We start from the raw sequence: 7,672 nt of genomic DNA on the forward strand, positions 1-7,672 counted from the left end.
ATATTGAGGAATCCCATGTCGTCTTCATAGTTGAACAATGAACATAAGTCAGATGCACGCACAGTACATTGAAGTGCTGTCCGTATATCGAACCTACTTTCACCCGAGAGTTGCGTTGCAGTTTGTTGCCGCAAACTAAAGTCAGAGAAAACATTTTACGATACCATATTATATTACAGGCTTCTTAGGTATAGTATGTGCAGGAGAGGACAGTGATGATATGACGGGAAATATGAACTATCAAGAAAATTCTTCTCTCAAACATACGGGCGGATGCAAACGTTTTATGTTTTACACCACTTCTCTAGAATTATAATGGAGACCATAACAACTTATTAACGGGATCGACAAAGATGACACAGATGTGTTAACCGAAAGAATTTTTTTCTAAATGTCTTTAAAATTAAGTATCTTCTCGACTGTGGATGTCTTGATTGTTGCACAGCTAACATAAGGCAGGTGCACACAGTGTACTGCTCCGCAGTGCTGAGTGTGCATCAGCCCTACATTAGCACCTTAGCACGATCGCCCTGTCTAAATGTTGGTGAGAAAACGAACGTTACGAATTAAACAACATTTCTTTAGAATGTTACTAAAAAAACTAACGGTAAAATCACTAGATTAAATTGAATAATAAGTTGCACTCGCCACACCTAACTACCAACAAGATCCCAAAACTTGATGAATTGCACCACCCTAAGGTAGACTGGCAGAGAACGCCTAAAGCGTTAAGTCCATTATTGTACATTGTGCAAAAAGTATAAAAATAAATAAATGAATGAACGATTTTTAATTAAACAGACGAATCTCGTTATAATAATGAAGAATTGAAGACATTGAACTTATACTGAACTGATATTGACTGAAAAAAATAATGCAAACGTTATATTTCTAGCCTTTATATATGTATAAATCGACGGCTAATGAGAGGAGACTACTTGCATCCATGACTTGATGTTTCGGGTGCGGCATTGATGCGCGTATCGATTGCGCTATGCGCCGACTACCTATAGGCTATAGCTATAGGTCGATAGAAGGGGTGGGGGATGGGGGGACAGGTCAATAGTCTGACCTGCCACGCCCTGATTTTCAGCTATATGATATATATAACAGGCTGACCACTGGCTGAAAAATGGACATAAAGGTTTTAAAAGCTAACTGATTTACTTGAATCAGCATGTAGGTACAGCCCAGTTTCGATGCAGTTGAGATAAATGACATCAGCATTTTATTATTTCGGAAAATTATTTGATTCTTTATTTTAAGTATTATTTTTGTTTAATTAAAAATTATAAGAATCAAGAGAAATGCAAAATTGCTTTTATGCACTCAAATCACAAAAAACATTTATGATTTAATTAATTTATGAACATACCTGTGCGTCCCATATATTTCGCCCCTAAGACGACCCACTGACCTTTTATTTCATTGCGTAAAATACGCGACAATAAAATAAAATTATTTTTTATGTTATACTATCACTGTATTTCAACAATTGCTAGCGCTAGTGCAGACGTGCACTTGTTACGCGGGCGCGCCCAGAACTGCAGGCTCTGATTCCAACCGCTGCGCACTGCGCATGACGGCTCCCGGGCTACCCACAACTACCCGCATAGGACGCAATACATGTAAATTGACCTAGTTCTTGTCTATATGACAGCATCCGCATCCCCTCCCCCACCCTCGCAGAGCAGAATACGACACGCCCATGTAAAGCATATGGCATAATTTGCAAAATTCGCGTTTTTAATGAAATTATTTTATCATAAATATTTAATGAAAATCTGTACAAAAATGGTGGTCGACATCCTAAGACAAAGGAACTACCTACTTGGTGCAATAGCCTATATTTCTAAAAATATCTGCGAAAACACAAAACCAAATTTCTAAAAATATCTGCGAAAACACAAAACCAAATGTACTTCCTATTTGGGCGTGGCCATTTCTCCTTGCCATGGCCATTTTACACCACGCATTTTAGCCCAAGTCAACCACAGCGCGCAATGGGTTTTTTATCCATGTGCAAGAAGCAGCAACCGTGGACGAAAGAAAGCATATTTTTAATAAAATGGTCTCGTGCATGAAAAATTTCAATTAAGTAATTGTAATTTTCAGGAACTCCCAACTCAAACGCTCAAGAAAATGCCCACTGCATAAAAACGCAAGAAGAGACAAAGAGAACACAGATTCTTTTAAATTGTGCTGCAAAAGTTTTTGATATAAAAGGTCTTAAACTACCTACTTACCTACACAATCTCACAAACACAACCCTGATTACTGAAATTAATTCACTACAAGATTTTAAGTAAAAAGTAGCAAACTGGTAACAGACAAGCATCCTCTATGTAGGCACTGCAGTCACTGAACTATTGACCGAGGTTACAGCGCATCGCGCAGGGTGGGTCCAGCCTATCTAGAATTGTTAGGTGGAAACTGCGCAAGTGGGGTGTGGTCCTATCACCCCCCCCTCGCCCCACCCCCCAGTCACACCTATTATAGTTATCATATTGATCAATATATCCTCAAAATTATGGAAATTCAAATAATGACTAAAATGGCATCTGGAATCATAAAATAGTTTCGGATGTAGATGTAGGATAGCCGCTCACGACCAACTTTTTGTAGGTCAGATAATCGGGGCGAAGATGAAGACGCTCGGGGAAAAAAAGACATGAGGAATATGAAACCATTGAAATTAAAAGAAAACCCATTCGATGCTATTTCATGGTGCACAGGCTACTTCATATGCAAGTGCGAGAAGTAGCAATTGCGGAATATTACTACAATTATTTTAAAATAAGAAGCTCACATGAAAATCTCAATTAAGGAACTAAAAACATAGGAACAATGTTCAATGACCAAATGATTGGATATTTTTAAGGAAAAAAAAAATAGGAATTACACAAAAAACATCGTTGGGGCTTGGAGGATGATGACACAAAAAACAATGGCTACTGTATGAATCTGTAAGAAGAGACAAAGAGAAGAGCAAAGGTCCTTGATGTACAGCTCTTAAACTACCTACTCACCTTCACAATTTCACAAACACTGACTACTAAATTAAAATGAATTCTCAGTTAAACTGAAAATTTTCAAACGTTTAACGGACGTGCGTGCATGCTCTATCGAGGCACTGCAGTCACTGAAGTATTGACCGACGCGACGCAACAGCGCATCGCGCAGGGTGGGTCCAGTCCAGCCTATCTCTGTCTATCTAGAACTAGGTCAGGTGGAAGCTGCGCAGGTGGGGTGAGATCTTATCAACATATGACAGCATCCGCATCCCCGCATCCCCTCCCCCGTACCCCCTCGCAGAGCAAAATACGCCACGCCCATGAAAGTCATACTTGTGCCGGACTACATACAACAATTCTTACACTAGCTACTTACCTAGACAATCTCGCAAACAAACACAACCCTGATTACTAAACCGAATTAAATTAATACTTAGTTAAAGAAAAAAATTGCTAACTTGTGCCGGACATGCATGCTCTATCGAGGCACTGCAGTCACTGAAGAATTGACCGAGGCTACGGCGCATCGGGCAGGGTGGGTCAAGCTTATCTAGAATCGTAAGGTGGAAGCTGCGCAAGCGGGGTGAGGTCTTATCAGCCCGCCTCCCCAGCCACACCCTTATAGAGATATTGATAAATATACCTATATTAAAAATTCTGGAAATTTAAAAAATGGCAACCAATAGTTTCTGTCGTAGATGAAAAACGCTCAGGGCAAAAAAGAGATGAAGAACATGAAACCATTGAAATTAAAAAAAAAAACATTTAATTTCAATGCTATCTATTGTGCATAATGGACTTCTTTTTATGCATGTGCGAGAAGTAGCAACCGCGAGCGGAATATTTCACAACTATTTTAAAATAAGAAGCTCATAGGAACGATGACCAAATGATCTGTTATGTTAGATGATATTTTTAAGGTCAAATATTTAAAAGGACTTACACACGAAATAAAATGAGCTCTTTATAAAAACGTAAGAAGAAACAAAGAGAACACAGAATCTTAGGTGCTGCAAAGGTTTTTATACAGGTCTTATACCTACTAGGTACTCACCTTCACAATCTCACAAACACAACCCTGGTACTAAACCGAAATTAATGGATACATCATTCAAGTAAAAATTGGAAACGTGTAACTGACATGCATCCTCTATCCAAGCACCGTAGTCACTGACGTATTGATCGAGACCACAGCGCATGGCTCAGGGTGAGTCTAACCTATCTCTATCTATCTAGAACTTTTAGGTGGAAGCTGCGTAAGTGGGGTGAGGTCGTATCAACCCCCACCTCCCCTCCCCAGCCACACCTATTATAGACATAATGATTACGGAAATTCAAATAATGACGAAAATGGCAACCGAAATAGTTAAATAGTTTCGGACGAAAATAAAGACGTTTAGGGAAAGAGCGAATACAGGAATATGGAACAACGAAATAAATGAAATTTCAAATAGAAAACCCGTCAACTATTATCAAAACTTACCTATGACACTCATGGTGAAAAACTAACTCGCGAATTTACAAGCTTTGTAAGAATTTGAAAGAACTAACTATCGGACATGCACTTGCGAGCAGTGCGCGGCCAATACTGCAGTGTGCTTTGATTGATTTGAGCTTCCGACACCACTAGGGCTGCATGCCTACCTCTTTATAAGAGTGGGGTCAGTCACTGAAATTTTGACCGAGGCCACAGCGCATAGCGCAGGGTGGGTCCAGCCTACCTAGAACTGTTAGGTGGAAGCTGCGCAAGTGGGGTGAGGTCTTATCAACCCCCCCGCCCCAGCCACACCTAATATAGACATGATATTGATAATATGACCTCAAAATTATAAGAATAGATTAAGTAATAACTAAAATGGGAATGGAAATATGTTATAAAATAGTTACGGATGTAGACGAAGACGCTCGAGGAAACGACATGGAAACATCGAATACAGGTTCAAACAATTGAAATTACGATAAAACCCATTGAATAACTAAACTAAACCTATGATACTCAAATTAAAAAAAAACGCACGAATTTACAATTTTTGAACGAATTTTAAACAACTAACACTTACGGACATGCACTTGCGAGCAGTTCGCGGCCAATACTACAGTACGTATTGATTGATTTGAACTTCGAGATCGAGAGCATTAGAGCGTATACAAGAGTGGGGGTAGCAGTAAGAATTTAAGGGGATGAGTTGGGAAGAATCATTGGACATGCCTTTAGGTATTAATGTGTAGGCCATTGCCTTCTGCATATTGCGATAATATGAACAAACGAAAAATATTTTGAAACTTGGTTAAAGTAAAAAATAAGGTTGAGGCTGTGCATGTAGGCTGAGGCTTTATTAACCCCCACCCCCTCCTCAAAAATTATGGAAGTTCAAGTAATGACTAAACTGGCCACCACCGGAGTAATAAAATATTTTTTATTTTATTTTAGAGGACGCAAAACGACATAAGGATTTTGTTCTTGGCAAATTAAAAAACAAGTGGGCTTCTGCTTTTGAATTCGAAAAAAGACCAGGTAAACGGAATCCCCCCCCCTTGCCTCTATATCCGGCCCTGACTGCAATCGCTGAAGTATTGACCGAGGCTACAGCGCATCGCGCAGGGTGGGTCCAGTCTATATATTGTATCTAGATTTGTTAGGTGGAGGCTGCGGATGTGGGGCGATGACTTATCAACCCCCCCTCCCAGGCCACACCTATTATAAACATGATTTTGATAATATATCTTCAAAATTATGAAAATACATTAAAAAACCACTAAAATGTCGATGGAAGTAATAAAATAGTTAAGGACATAGACGATGACGCTCAGCAGGGAAAGAGGGAATAAAGGAATAGGTAAAAAAATAATCTAAAAAACTTAACAAATATTATTTAAACTTACCTATGACGTTCAAGTTGTAAAATCACTAGTTTATACACGCGAGCTTAATATTTTTAGAATTTTAAACAGCTGACTAACGGACATGCATCTGCGAGCAGTGTGCGGCGAATACTGCAGTACGTATTGATTGATTTGAGCTTCGAAGCACTAGACCTATATGCCTACATGTTTATCAGAGTGGGGGTAATATTGAAAATTTCAGGGGATGGGTTGGGTTGCATATTCGGACACGCCCATGGAGAACAAAATGACTAGCGGAGGTGCCATAACGGGAAATCTCAAAAGATCTCCAAAGTGTCAGTTTTTGGGGGGACGAGGAAAGTTACTGTCTTCACTCATAAAAATAGTAAGGTAATTCCTTCTTTGGACAATAAATATTAATATCAAAAATCGTTGATAGATCGTCTACAAAACTCGAACGGCTCGTTAGTTCACTCGAGACTGATCGTTTTGGTCATGACCAATATACTTATTTGATTTAGAAGACGGCGCCTGACCTACCTTTTATGGCATCTCCGGTCCTCTTTCCTTACTCCGTGAACAGGCCTTTAGATATTACCAATGCTTATATTGCCAGAACAGAATATATTGGCCTATAATTGATGCTAGAAGTAAAAATAGGGATTCTACTTCTGGAGAGTCCTTCCTTACCTTATTGCAAGAAAATATATATAAAACCTAACGTTACCGTAGCCAATGACTGTTATAAGAAAATAAATATATATTTTTATATTAACAAAGGAAATATAATTATAGAAAATTTTTAATATAAACAGAAATATTCCTACCCTACCTAACCTATACCTAACCTATGTTTCATTTCGATTAATGTTTTTGTTCGATAAAACTTTTGGTCAATTTATGTGATAAAAATATGATTCTAATTATTTAAAAGAATTAGTGACAAAATATTGAATAATACAAAACACTCACCTACTTTGCTGGTCAGGTAAATCAGGTCTCTCAAATTTATAAAGATAAAGCCGTGTAATTACCCGGACACGACACTACCGGGTGCAGTTCACGGCGTGAAAGACCGTGCGAATTGCAGGTATTGATCAGTAACACATTGCACATGCGCGGACGGAGTGACCGATTAGGTATATACTAAGTATTCTGTGATTTGTACCTATATACCTAGTGTCTGTAAATGGGAACTATATTTTTTGTCACCAAAATTGATATTTGCCATCATGTTGTATCACCTAATAAATAGATCTATCGCCACGAAATATTTTCGTTCTCAGAAAACAAAGAGTGTTCCCAGGTATGAATTACCAAATTATTGTTAATATAATGTGTAAAATATGAGATGGATTACCAATAAAATTGTAGTGCATTACATGAATATAAACTTCGTTCTTATAATAATAGTTTTATTACTTAAATAATAGCTTGGTGCTCAAAATGGTAGATCTGTCACCAAATAAATCGATTAATCGATCCCTGACTGCGACTCCTTTTTATTTTTTATTTTGTCACCAATACAGTAGTTACATTTTATTTTGTTCAGTTATTAAAATAATGTATTCGTTACCAATTTAATACATAAGTTTATGATTTTAATGAAAATATGTTCAAAGGGAAGAGGAAGGGAAGGGAGACAAATTGGCGCGCTTTCGGGCCTCAACTAATGGGTTGTAGGTTGGTTGTAGGTACGATCATACGATGCGCGATGTGAAAAATTATATGTGCAAGCATATTATCGGATTAGCTATACGCTTAAAGCTGGCCAACCACCCACCAGAGGCAAAAAATTTACTTATCGGCCAGAA

This window comes from Helicoverpa armigera, chromosome 18 (genome assembly GCF_030705265.1).
Source record: "Helicoverpa armigera isolate CAAS_96S chromosome 18, ASM3070526v1, whole genome shotgun sequence".
In the NCBI taxonomy this organism is placed as follows: Eukaryota; Metazoa; Arthropoda; class Insecta; order Lepidoptera; family Noctuidae; genus Helicoverpa; species Helicoverpa armigera.